Source organism: Rhinatrema bivittatum, chromosome 4, assembly GCF_901001135.1.
Source record: "Rhinatrema bivittatum chromosome 4, aRhiBiv1.1, whole genome shotgun sequence".
NCBI classification, from domain to species: Eukaryota; Metazoa; Chordata; class Amphibia; order Gymnophiona; family Rhinatrematidae; genus Rhinatrema; species Rhinatrema bivittatum.
Window position 1 is genome coordinate 414,965,110 of NC_042618.1, and position 14,167 is coordinate 414,979,276.

The window sequence follows — 14,167 nt, forward strand, 5'->3', positions numbered from 1 at the left end:
CTACCTGATGACGAGCCCCGCACTCCTGCGGTGATACCCTCTGGTCCCTCCCCCAGTTGTTTCCAGAGGTGATTTCCGTGGTCCCTCGGAGGTAAGCCTCGGTCCGGTAGCTGATTCGCGGCAGGGACCTAGCCCCCCGAATCCTCGGGTGCGGCGTAGAGGCAGCCTCTGTTCAGCGGCCGAATCGCGGCGAGGACTTAGCCCCCGATCCCGGGCGCGGCTGAGAGGCAGCGGGTGCACTCCTTGAGCGCGGCGGTGAAGGTATTTGCTCTCTCCCCCCGCAGCCGGAGACCGCCCGGAGCGAAACCGGTAAGCGCCGAAGACAAGGTAAGGTGGAAATCTTCTACTTTAAGCCGGTCTCTGAAGATCGAGGAGGAGCACAGGTTGGCGATCGGAACCTGTGCCACCGGGTTGATCCGCCCTAGCAGGGCTAGGCCCCGGCTGTTCCAGGGTCTGCCCACGTGGAGACCCTCCCTCGCCGTCGCCATCTTGGCCCTGTTCGCCGCGCCACCCGCCGTCCGATCCGAGCGTACAAAATTACTTGTGCGCATAATCTTAGCCGCACATAAAACCTTACGCTCATAAGTTACGCGCACAGAGCAAGGCACACATCCACGGCTAGGCGCACACCCGCGCGTACATATCAGATGCAATGGAGCGCATCAGAGCTTATGCGTCCACAGAAATAGCACCTCCAGAAACAGGAATAAAAGCTCAAGGCCTCTGCCCAGCATGCCACATCAGAGCCACACAGAGCGAGGAAGCTGACGCGCTATGCGCACACTGAGGAGGCCCTGGGAGATCCAGGTCAGGGCCAGCCCCACCCAGGGCCCAGTGCTAGCTCCTCAGGGGGCACCCCGGACCTAGCAGGCCCCAGTGAATCCACTCCACAGAAGGGGACCCCCAGGGAACCAGTGCCCCTCAACTTAGACCCAGCGTCGATCTCTTGGGTGGAGTTGTTTAAGGGGATTCACGCCTTTGTCAAAATGCAAACTGAACCCCGGGCGGACCAGCCATATGCGCCACCGGAAGACCCTCATGCCCCAGAACCCTCGAGGCCTAGGTACAGGCTCCACCACCCAGAAGCCCCACCTACGGGGACACGGATTTCTCCGAAGAGGAAGTCGAGCCCCTTGAGGAGGGGGAACTCCCCTTGGGGACGGAGCCACACTGAACCATGAGACGCTTCTTCACAAAGGATGAGCTTCCGGACCTTGTATCCCAATGCCTATCGGAGCTCGCTATCCCGGGCCAAGGCACCTCGGGGGAACCTAGAATGAACCCCCTTCTCACCGACTTTCCAGTTTTTATTGCTTCCCTTCTATTATCTGGCTGGTTCTCTGCATCTGCCCCAAGGTGCTTATCTTCAGGTTATGGTGAGCAGAGACAGTGAGAGGGAATCGGTATGGGGCTTATGAACTGACTCCCAGGCTCCACACCGATTTATTCTCTCTTGCTGCCTCCCCCCCACCACTGCTGGGCAGCCAGGGAGATGGGATGAAGGGGGTAGAGAGAGTCAAGCAGGAGAGCCAGGGAGCACAGAAGAGAGGATGTGAGGGGATCAGGAATGCTGGACAGGGATATGACTGTGAGCGGATGATTGAAAGGGAGTAATTGGGGAAAAGTAAAAAATGATGGAGGCATGGAAGGGGAGTGATGGGGTGTAAGAGCCATAATATGTCAGTTTTGGGAATGTGCATTTCTTCTATCTTTGTACTTTGCTTAGTGCAGGCGGATATGTATTTCTGTTTCTAGCTTTACAGTTTTGCACTGCATGCAGAGTGGCTTTTCGAGGTTTCCATTCAAGTTTTTGCTTCTACATTTGTAATTTGTGGTCTCTTCTGTATTTGATGAAAGTCGGATCTGTATGTGTGACTGAGGTGAGGTATTTTACAAGTAGGTAGGGATTTGTATCAATCTTCTTTGTTGTTTTCTCATTCTCAATAGGACATTGAGGCAAAAGGTAACAGTGGTATGGAAGGTTTGCTACATATGTCCTGAGTGTTGGTTTTTTTTTTTTTTTCAGGTTTTACATTGCATCTGGTTGTAAAGAAGTTTGTGTTTCTGCTACTGAGAGAGCACCAGAATCAGAATATCTTTTTTTATATAGTGGGTTATATTTGAAATATCTTAGTTTTGCTCTGCATCCATTGTTTTTTGGGGGGAGGGGTCCCTGTGGATGCAGAATTTGTTTACATTTAGCCCCGTGATGGTCAAGTGTTCACTGTCATGCCTGTAAACATTATCTGCCAGATGTGTCCCAGTAGAAAAAGGTTGAGAACCACTGCTTTATTTGGTAAAGTAGAAAAGGAGGGTTGTTATAACCAAAATACTTATTACAGTATATATTTTTATACTAAAGCAAGTGCAATTTAAAGTGCTTTATGGGAGGTACAGACAGCAAACCACTTCTTAAATAAGAAAAAAAAAATCTAAGGGAAAACACTTTCTAAGGGTAAAACTTTTTTTTTTTTTTTCTGGTTGTGAAAGTTTGATTTGATGTCTTCTCTTTACTTGTGGCTGCTTAATCTAAAAGAAAAATAAACGATCTAGCACTGATGGAGGATAGGGGGACTTAGCAGTCCCAGACACTTGCATCTTAAACAGTTGCTAGCCTAATATAAAGTATCTTGATCCAACTGCTTCTTTGATTTTCTTTTCATAATTATTTTTTTACATAGATACAAAATTAGGAAAACCCTTTAGTTCATTTTGTTTTTGCCTTTCTTAGAAAAAATTCTCCAACTGCCCTCAGACCAAAAAGCAAAAAACTTATACTGTATTTAAAAATGTAGATAAATAGGTAAAAACAGTCAGACGTAGAACAAAACCAGTTTTCTTAGCATTTAGGCAGATGAATCCAGAACCAGTAGGTTATACACCACTACCAGCAGATGGAGATGGAGCAAAGCTGACATCACAGTGTATATATATATCCCTGCAGTGACATCAGCCCGCCAGTATTCTGTCTCCAGCAGATGGTGGATGTGCATGTGTCCCTACTGGAGATTGCTTTAAAAAAATTTTTTTCAAAGGAGAACAGAAGAATTTTTCACCCCACTCTCTTGTGGTGATCACCTCAGGAATTCTCAACTGAGGGAGGGGACCATAAGGTTATTTCTTGGATCCTTCCCTCAGATGAGTGCCTTGGTCTGTTAGCCGTTTTTTCAGCTGGTGTGGACTTAGCTGTAAAAAACAAAAACAAACCTGAAAGGCAAGCTGAGCGCAGTGGTGATGGTCCTTACCCTCTCCCCCTGCAGCCGGAGACCGATTTGTACTCAGCCAGGATGGGCTGAGCTCAGGTAAAGGGGTAGTAAAAAAAAAAAAAAAAAAGGGGGGGGGGAGTTAAATAGGGATTCCTCTCCCCTCCCCCTTTTCTGTGCTCAGTGCGCTGATCCAACAGTCATTCCCGTCTCCGGGGGGGGGGGGGGCTCAAGGAACATGGGCAGCTTGGTGGGTTGAGTAGCCTATTTTTTTTTTTTGGCTAGACCCCTCAGTTAGGCTTGTCTTATTCGCCACATGGTAGGCCGCAGCGGCGTTTTCACATGGCTTTTTTCGGCGTGCAAAACTGCCCTCTTCAGTTCCGTCAGTTTGTGTTTGTGTGCTCTGTTGTGTGCTCACTGTTCACCCAGGTTGTGTACCTGGTTGTACACCTACGGGGTGCCCAGTTGTGTGCACATGCACGCATTTATTTGTACACACTATGGGGCGGATTTTCAGAGCCCTGCTCGCCTAAATCTGCCCAAATCCGGGCGGATTTAGGCGAGCAGGGCCCTGCGCGCCGGTGAGCTTATTTTACATAGGCCTACCGGCGCGCGCAGAGCCCCGGGACTCGCGTAAGTCCCGGGGTTCTCCGAGGGGGGGCGTGTCGGGGGCGGGCCCGGTCGTCGCAGCGTTTAGGAGGCGTGTCGGCAGCGTTTTGGGGGCGGGTACGGGGGCGTGGCTACAGCCCGGGGCGGTACGGGGGCGTGGCCGCGCCCTCCGTACCTGCCCCCAGGTTGCATCCCGGCGCGCGGGGATTTACGCCTCCCAGAGGGAGGCGTAAATCCCCCAACAAAGGTAAGGGGGGGGCTTAGACAGGGCCGGGTGGGTGGGTTAGGTAGGGGAAGGGAGGGGAAGGTGAGGGGAGGGCAAAAGAAAGTTCCCTCCGAGGCCGCTCCGATTTTGGAGCGGCCTCGGAGGGAACGGGGGTAGGCTGCGCGGCTTGGCGCGCGCCGGCTATACAAAATCAATAGCCTTGCGCGCGCCGATCCAGGTTTTTAGCAGATACGCGCGGCTCCGCGCGTATCTACTAAAATCCAGCTTACTTTTGCTTGCGCCTGATGCGCCAGCAAAAGTAGGCCAATTCGCGCTATTTGAAAATCTACCCCTATCTGAGCATCCTGCTTATCAAGGCACAGTGTTGAGCGCCTAAAATTTGGGTGCCTAGTTTTTTGCCACGTTTTAAAAAATAAAATAAAATAAACCAAAACAAACAGCTAAGCCACTATTAACAGAATGGTGCTCGTTGCAAAGAAGCCTAAGCGCCTTGTCCTATTCGGACATCCCAACCTGGCGTTCCTGCTAACTTTTGTCAGTGCTGTTTGAAGGCTCTGGGAGAATTGCCTCTGAGTTTTCTGGTTATTCCAAGCCTGGTAGAGGAATGGAGAAAGAGCTGAGCTGTCAGAGGTGTCACCTGAATTTGGAACTCCCCTAAATGGTTCATCAGCGGAGGAAGGCAGTTCAGTGAGCGCAGGTCTGATGCCCCCCTGGGTTTGGCATGGATCCATCTGTCTTTTCTTGGGTAGAATTTTTTTTTGAGGATTGCAGTCTTCTTTTCAGGCGCAGGCCTTGGCCAGACTTGATAAGGCAGGATTGCAGGCTGCAGATTCCTGCATGCCTGGTACTGTGGGTAAGCGTCAGAGTAAGCCTGGATCTGCTGCGGGCTTCCTGGATAAGGGACCTAGATGGCAAGGATGATGAAGCCGATCCTTCCTTCCTGGAAGATGGAGAAATTCCTCCGGGTTTGGCGCCATATAGAACTGTTGTGTTTCTTTCATAGAGGTGAGTTACTAGCTCTGATTTCCAAGACATTGAAGGTGCTAGGAGTTCATGGGCTGAATCTGTTTGAGCCAAAGAAAGATCCCATTTTGATTTCTTTGCATAAAGCGTCGTTTCTTCCGTATTATGGAGGCCATTCAGAAATTGATTGATCTTCAGTGGGGAGCCCTGGAAGTTAATTTTAAAGGAGGACAAGTCTTGGAAGGACTGCATCCCCTGAAACCAGTTGCGAGAAAGCAATTGCGTTTTCTGAAAGGTGGATGCGTTTTTGTGTGCCGTTACCAAGTGGACAACTATCCCCATAGAAGGGGGGAGCAGAGTTGAAGGATGTCTGACATTACCCTTGATATGCTGAACACATTACTATTGACCTCCCCTTAGACTCCCTCTCCCTCCGCCTATCCTGCTATTGTTCCTCTAGAATAAATCCACCTTTATATATTTATTACACGTATCTCAAATATGATATTTTCTTTTGTACTGTAAAGCCTGCTGCATGTATTTCAATGATAGTTCTCTAAGTATTTTATTGTAAAGCTTGTTGCTGCATTATTGTTCCTTGTAAACCGCGGTGATGTTCTGAACGTGCCGCGGTATATAAAAATCTCTAAATAAATAAATAAATAGGAGAATTGAGGCTATCCTTAAGCAGGCTTTTGAAGCAATGGCAATGAATTTGCAGATAGCTTCCTTTTGTTCCCTGGTTTACTGCTCTCTCAGGAGATCGATGAATCTGGTGTGAATTCCAGAGCAGTGATGGAATTAGCAGCCACCTTTTTGGCAGTTGTGGGCTGCAATTTGGTCCACACTTTGGCCAGAGGGGTAGCTTTGATAATAGCAGCTAGGTGTCAGCTATGGCTAAGAAATTGGTCAGCTGATAAAACCTTGAAGTCTAACCTTATGAAGAAAAAGCTTTCTCTTGTTTGGGAGTGAGCTGGAGAAAATGGCCAATAAGTGGGGTGAGTCCCAGGTTCCTTGATTACCAGAGGATGATAAACAGGTGCCGCCCTTCTTCAGCACGATACCTCGTACTAGGGGGTTCAGACATTTTTGACCCTACAGAGGAGCGGCTTTTCAGTGGACTCTACCTTTTAGGTAAAGCTCAGTTCTTTCATCCCAGGCAACTCTGACAAGGCTCAGGTAGTGGAGGATCCTGAGCCTCCCAAAGAAGATGTTGTCCTACCCCTGAGAACAGGAGATAGGTTGCCTCTTTATTTATTTATTTTTAAATCAGTGGTGGGTCTAGATCATGTCAGCCAATGGGATGGCTATGCACTGAGGTTTTGCAGTATTCCCTGGGACGTGTTCATGGTGTCTTCCTGCACCTCTCTGCAGAAGAGACAGGCAGTGGAGTGTATGTTGTCAAGACTCTTCAGCCTGCGGGCTATGGTTCCAGTGCTCATGTCTCAAGAAAATACAGTGCAATATTCCATTTTGCCCAAGAAGGAGAGCTCTTTTCATCCCATCCTAGATCTCAAAGTGGTCAACCGTCATTTGCATATGACTCGTTTTAGCATGGAAACCTTGCGTTCAGTGATAATGGCACTACAATCGGGAGAGTTACTGATATCTCTGGATTTGTCCGAGGCATATCTGCATATTCCCATCTGGCTGGAGCATCAACTGTTTCTGTGTTTCACGGTTTTGGGGCATCATTATCAGTTTTGAGTGCCACATTTTGGTTTGGTCACCGCACCCAGAACTTTTTCCAAGGTTATGCTGGTGGTGGCGGTGGAGTTGAGAAAGGATGGGATCTTGGTATTATACCCATACTTGGACGACTGGATGAATCGGGCCAAGAGTCTAGAAGAGAGCCAAGTTGGCGTGAACTTGGCCAAGAGCAATCTTCAACCATCACAGTCGCTAGAGTAACTCTCTTCAGTTCAACAAGAAACAGGGCAGGATGTTCCTTTTAGAGGGCTGTATTCAGAAGCTGATGGCATAGGCGCATCTGACGAACACAATACGCCCCACAGTGAGGTCCTATCTACAGGTGCTTGGATTGATGGTAGTGACCCTGGAGATAGTCTAGGGCGCACATGCATCCTCTTGCATCTTCAGTGCACTCTGCTGTCTCATTGGAATCTACATTCTCAAGACTCTTTGATTTGGCTTCACCTGCCGACTGAGGTCTGCATTGAACTGCAGTGGTGGTTAAAAGCAGATCATCTAAGAGAGGGGAGTTCTCTAAGATCACTGGACTGGCTAGTACTCATGACAGATGTGAGCGTCCAGGGTTGGGAAACTCACTGTCAGGAGCTGACAGCGCAAGGGCACTGGAGTGCAGAAAAGTCTCCCTGGAACATCAGTCGCCTGGAAACCCGTGCGGTCCGGTTGGCATGTTTGCGGTTCATCAGCAGATTCCAGGGTTGAGCAGTCGAGATAATGTCGGACAATGCAACGACAGTAGTTTACCTCAGTTGGCAGGGAGGAACCAAGAGCCAGCAAGTGTCGCAGGAAATAGCCCGACTTTATGGAATGGGCGGAAGTGCATCTTCAGGAGATCTCAGCCTTGTAGATTGCAGGAAAAGACAATGTAAGAGCGACTTTTTCAACAGACAGTCTGGATCCAGGAGAATGGGAATTATCAAATGGATCACTGGGTCTTCTGTTTATGGACCTACTGGCAAATGTTGACAATGCAAAAGTTCCTTGCTTCTTCAGTCACAGGAGAGATCCATAGTCTTTGGTCATCGATGCCCTCATGCTGGAGTGGCCGGAGGACAAGCTGTTGTATGCTTTCCCCCGTGGTCCTTGTTGGGCAGAATTATTCGGAAGATTGAGAGTCACGGAGATGGTGCTTCTGGTGGCAGTACATTTGGCCCAGAAGATTGTGGTATACAGATTTGTGAAGGCCCCTGGTGGATTCTCCCCTTTGGTTTCCGGCACACAGAGATCTGCTATAGCAGGGACCTGTTCATGAAGTTCTGACTCTGTTTTGTCTTACGGTATGATCCTTGAGAAGGCTCAGTTGCTGAAGCATGGATATTCTACTGTGGTGATTGTTGCCTTGCTACGAGCAAGAAAGTTCTCCACTTCCTTAGTCTGTGTGGGCTTGGTGAGCGTTTGAGGCTTGGTGTGAAGATGGAGGGGTTCCTCCTTGTTCGGTTAGGATCCCGTTCATTTTGGAATTTTTGCCAGACTGGATTGAGTAAAGGATTGGCTCTTAATCAATGAAGGTATAGGTGGCTGCTCTTGTCTGTTTCCGAGGTCAGATGAATGGTATTCCCTTGTTGGCTCATCCAGATGTGGCCCGTTTCTTACCAGAATGAAGCATCTTTGTCCTACCTTGTGGTTAGTGGTGCCCTTGTGGAGTCTTAATCTAGTTTTGAATTTTTTACCAGGCCCTACTTTTTGGCCGATGCGTAACCTTTTCTTGAGGTTACTTACCTTGAAAACGTTGTTACTTATGCAATTTGTTCTGTGTGTCGAGTTTCCAAACTACAGGACTTGTCTTGCCGGAAGCAGTTTCTACGAATGACTGCAGGGGTGATACAGCTGCATACTGTTTCTTCCTTTTTGCCAAAAGTGATCTCAGAATTTCACTTGATTCAGTCTATTTCCCTGCCATCTCTGGACAAGGAAAGAGATGTGGAGGCATATCAGCCCTTGGATGTCAAAAGGCATATCTTGAGGTATTTAGAGAGTTCTGAACCTCTCAGGAAGAAGGACGGGCTTTCTATACTCCATGATGGGAGTAAACAAGATGAACTGGCATCGTGGGCTACAATAGCCCACTGGATTAAGGAGAACGCCATGGCCGCAAATGTGGATGCTGAGCAGCCGTCGCCTAGTCAGGTTAGGGCTCATTCCCCTAGGGCTTAGGCAGTTTCATGGGCAGAGGTTAGACTGTTTACTGTCGACATTTGGCAAGCCGCAACGTGGTCCTCTTTACACCCCTTTTCCAGACATTATCGTCTGGATGTGCAGGCCCGGGAGGATGTAGCCTTTGCACGTGAGGTTTGACTGGACCGCGGACAGCCTCCCGCACTATTCGGGAGTAGCTTTGCTACATCCAACTGGTTCTGGATTCACATGTCTGAACGCTAAGAGAGGAGAAATGACTACTTTCCTAATACTTTCTTTTTCTTTAGTACGGACAGGTGAATCCACCTTCCCGCCCTTGGCTGCCAGATGGTTGTGCTGTTGTCATCCTGCATGGCTGCGTGTTCCAGGGCTACTGGTAAGTGTTGTTACACACTTTGTCTAAACTCAGTGTTTTTCTGTTGGCTGAGTGCTGGAATGGTTATGTATTAATAATGAAGTTTTGTTAGTTTGTCCACAGTTGGCTTTTGCAGAGAATACTGGCGTGCTGATGTCACTGCAGGGGGGTATATACACCATGATGTTGGCTTTGCTCCATCTACTGGTAGAGGTTCATAACCCACTGGTTCTGGATTCACCTGTCTGAACTAAAGAAAAGGAAATTAAGTAAGTAGTAATTTCTCCTTACATTTCTAAGCGGCTTGAAGAATTTCCTAAAATGGCACTATGTACATGTGTACAAGTATGCCTTCTCTTCCAAGCTCAAGAGCACATTAAATGTAATCCTTTATCAGTTTCTAATGTGCCCTTGTGCTTTGAAGAGAGAATACACTTGCATACATTTCTATGCTGTTTTTGTTCTGTGTATTTATGACTTTGTTTATATCCACTTATCCACATTTTTTAAACTACAGTATTTTTTAAACTACAGTATGCAAGACTGCTATTGCATAAAGCTAGATAGATGGCAAGGTCAGAGATACTGTAGTATCCATTTAGGCACAGTGATGAGGGTAGTGTTTTCTCAACGTCCTTTGTGGCAGGTACCAGGACAATCCAGGTTTCTAGTGTAGTGTTGCAAGTTAGACTTGCTAAATAATTCACAGCACACATTAAAAATGTATGTGAGGTGGTACTTCTATCCCAACAGAATATTGGTGGTCTTTTGTTATTTAAGAGTAACATTTATTTTTCTTGAGAGAAAAGCCTTCTATTTGGTTAAATGTATAAAGATTTTTGTGTATTCTGATTGCTTTTACTTTGAATGCTTATCATTTGAGATTGTGAAATGTTGTGTTTTAAATAGTAATCTTTGCTGGACAAGGGATTTACTGTCAAGTAATGTAACCCAGAATAGGGCATTAAATGACAGTAAATGTACCATCCAGAGGGGAATATTGCTGTTATAAACTAAGCTGTTAGTCTGAAACTTGAACATCCTAATACAAGGCAACAGTTTAGTGTAAGAGGATCCACTATATATAATGAGTGGAAGTGGCCATCTTTATTCAACCTATTTTGATTTGAATAAAATTCCTATAGTATGCCATACTTTAAACTATACATACTGTCCCAAATAAGAGAGCCCCATGCCTGCCTCCTCTGACAGTGATCTATCTCCCACTGTTCTACAAGTATGGGAGGGTAGGGTATGTGTCTCATTTCCTTTCACCTGCAACTTCTTCCTCCACTCTCCTTTTATTCCCCTTGTCCCTGTTGCTAACCCTACCTTATAAAAACTGAGCAATGATCTGATATCCACTAGACCTCATGGCATGATCTAAAGTCCATGCTTGATTGAATCAGTGGTTGGAAAAAGATAGAGAAAATATTTCTTCATGGAAAGGATGCATGCATAGAATAGTTTCCCACTGGAGGTGGAAGAGGCAAAAAGTAACAGAATTTGAGAAGACAAGGAATAAATATAGAAAATACTTAGTTTGTTTAGCTTTTGAAATGTTTGTTACTGACAATCCCTTTCACCATTGTATATCTAATTTATGAGGACACTGCTGTGCTGATTTTTATCAGCATCCATGCAGGCATCATATGTAAATTTAAAACAAAATTATGCTAATAAAGAACAAAATTTTCTGCCTAAGCAGGCTGAATTAACCATGATAGTCATCAGGTGGCACCAAATGGACTCATCTCTCCAAGCTATTAGAGCTTCGAGCTCTAGTGGGCATATGCTGCTCGAGAGCTTCGAGCTCTAGTGGGCATATGCTGCTCGAGAGCCTCCCCAGTCATTTTTTGTCCACAGACACACTCTTTCTCATTACATTTTTTTCTAGAATTATCAAAATTCATTTCTTCTCTAACTTTTCTTTCTTTTTTTTTTTTTTTTTTGTTTCCTTGCTAGCTCAGTAACACTCCCCAACAGTTCTTTTCATTGCTACCAAAAAAAAAAGAAAAATGTTTTCCACAGAGGAAGGGAATAGCTACCCCTCTTCTTTGTAACTTTTTTTCATTGGTGCAGTATGCCTTCTAAGAGAAAAGGAAGAGTGAGTGTTTACTGCTGTGACTTCTCCCCTTCCTGATCGGTGGTCCATTGTGGAGTTTCCGTCTCCCTTGTTCTCCATGGTCCGGGCTTTGAGCCCCATTGGTGAATATGCGAGAGGAACTATGCTTTCGCCCAGGAAATTTCACTCAGCCTGCAAGACAGTCTGCCACCAATGCCTGTTGCAACATAGGAAGCATCTGCTAAGCTTTGGGCATGCAGAGATGATCTCATTGCTGACTTCAGCACACAGGGGCTTTGGCATTACTATGCTTGAATTTGATTCCCCTCAAAACCCGTTTGAGGATGTTGGTGTGGAGGCCGGAATTATTGGTAACTAACATTTTGGATTTTGTCCCAAACGGATTATCTGGGCTTGTTCAGCCAAAGGCTGAGTCAGCAGTTGTTAAAGTTATTTTTCCTGTTAGTTACTAAGTCGGAGGTGAAAACGCTCTGCCTTATGGGATTTGGTTGCCAATTTGTCTCATTCCTTCATGGTCCATTCTCAAAGAGTGCATGCTATCTCTCAAAGATTGGATCTGGTGGTACAAGACCATCAGCGTATATTCCAAGAACATTTTGGAGAAAATTCAAGTTATTGAGAAGGATGTTCAAGATGTTAAAGCTGTGAATTCAGTTGTTCGTGAGCAAGCCTTTCTAACTAGAAGCGTGGAGAATATGGAAAACCAGCTACAGTGTTTGAATCTGAGGCTAACATTTCAAGGTTATTGGAGAACTTCTTGATTAACCTTATATCTTATTGGGGGGGGAGCCAAGATGGCCGCCTGTGAGGAATACTGAGAAGAGCTCCTCTACTGTGATTTTCCTAGTTATCTTTTCAGATTTCTGATGCCGCATACAAAACAAAAGGCAAAGTTGTGGGGTGCTAATGTAAGCTCCCTGTCACTGGAAAACCTACAGCCGCGGATTGAGGGGTTTTTCTCTCCCAACCCAAGAATGGCTCCGGAAGCAATCGCTTTAGGGAATGACGCTGAGCAAATGCTGTCCCTTTTGATCAAGGAAACATCACTGACCCCGGGGCGCCTACCACGCCTTCTCCCCCTAAATGTGAGCTTTCTGAAAAACTGCTTATGGAGAAGCTGTAGCGAGCTGATCTGAAATTGAGGAGCCTTAATCCACTCTTGTCTGCTGTTAGGGGGATTGAGTCCCGATGGAAAAGCTTTGGAAGGGGCTATCTCCTTAACTGTAGGTAAAACATCTACCCCACTGGATCAGCTTGAGGGCGGAATAAGGAGCAGAGGTGGTGTAGACTTGGCTGCTATATTTCCAAATTTGGGTTTAGTTAAACCCCCATAAATAATGCTAGAAGTTTTGTGGCAAGCTATTGTCCTTAGAATCTTCTGTTTCTAATCTCACAAAGATCTTTATGGACATTAACTCTAAGTTTTTGGCTAATGTTAATTGTTTCAGTTTGGGACAAAATTTGAAGTGTGGACTCACTGTTTACTGCAGTGGAGCAAATTCAACAAACTTTGGTTCAATCTGATCTAATTACATCAAATAGGCTGGAAAATATTGAAAACACTCTGAGGAGCTGCAACTTGCTTGTTTTGAACTTCCCGGATATAAAATCTCTGCCTTCTACTGATTTATTTAAAAGTTACCTTTCTCATGTTTTGAACATTCCTGAAACAGCTATGCCAGTGATTACCAAGTCATATTTTCTTCCTAAGCCTGATGGAATGGTATCAACAGATTCTCCTGAAGAAGCCTCAGTGAATTTAACTCAATTTCTGGAACAATTGCATGAGATGATAGTTTTAGAAGAGAAACTCTATTTGTCTCATTCGCTTTTCTCGCTGATCGAAATACTATTCTTTGATTCTTTTTCTGCAATCGTGAATCCATGTTTCATGGTCAGAAGATATGAATTTTTCCAGACATTACAAGATCAACTCAACTCCGGAGGAAAAAATTTCTATCAGTTCGTGATGAGGTTCTTTCAAGGGGAGCTTATTTTTTATTGCAGTATTCATGGAAATGTCGTGTTAAATTTGGGAAAGCTTACTATCTCTTTTTTTGAGTCTTCACAACTTCGTGCATTTCTAGATATGCACACCTAATAAGGCTCTGACGTTAGGCAATAGATGATTATTGGGGTGTTTCCTCATCTATTTCCTTTTACATATTTCACTGTTTGCTCTTTATAACCCTCTCTCCCCCTTATTTCCTTAGTCAGGCACAGATTACAATTTAATCTTTTTCCTGTTGGATATCATTTTCTAGCGAATTATGTATATTCAATTGTAACTGCATCTCTTTATTCCTTGACATCATATATGATGTATTCCTTGGTTGTCTTATTGTAAATGTAATCAAAAAGAAATATCTTACAGATATTCTACAGATTCCATCTGATCAAATTCCTACCTTTAATAAGGTACATTTTCTCCGTTAAGTCTTGAACTGATATTTTAGCCAAAAAAAAAATCCTTCAAAAATTGAAAGAAGGATCCATCTGAAGAAAATAGGATAAAACAAAAGCATTGTGAAGTTAAGTGTAAAACATTGATAAGACAGGCAAAGAGAGAATTTGAAATGAAGTTGGCCATAGAGGCAAAAACTCGTAATAAAAACTTTTTAAAATATATCCGAAGCAAGAAACCTGTGAGGGAGTCAGTTGAACCATTAGATGACCAAGGGGTTAAAGGGGCTCTTAGGGAAGATAAGGCCATTGCAGAAAGACTAAATTAATTCTTTGCTTCCATGTTTACTAATGTTGGGGAGATACCAGTTCCAGAGATGGTTTTCAGGGGCAATGAATCAGACGAACTGAACGAAATCACTGTGAACCTGGAAGATGTAGTAGGCCAGATTGACAAACTAAAGAGTAGCAAGTCA

At 45.3% G+C, this 14,167-nt stretch overlaps 1 protein-coding gene across 3 annotated transcripts in view; it reads left to right on the top strand.

Annotated features, from left to right (window-relative positions):
- The window catches only part of IP6K2 (inositol hexakisphosphate kinase 2), a 70,733-nt gene that overhangs the window by 12,351 nt on the left and 44,215 nt on the right, over positions 1-14,167 (top strand). The window contains exon 1 of one of the 3 annotated variants that reach the window (XM_029601281.1): positions 9,205-9,223. The exons of the other annotated variants lie outside the window; for them this stretch is intronic. The gene's annotated coding sequence lies outside the window, so the exon portion shown is untranslated. Of the gene's footprint in view, positions 1-9,204; positions 9,224-14,167 lie in introns of those variants that run through there. 3 annotated transcript variants of the gene reach the window in all.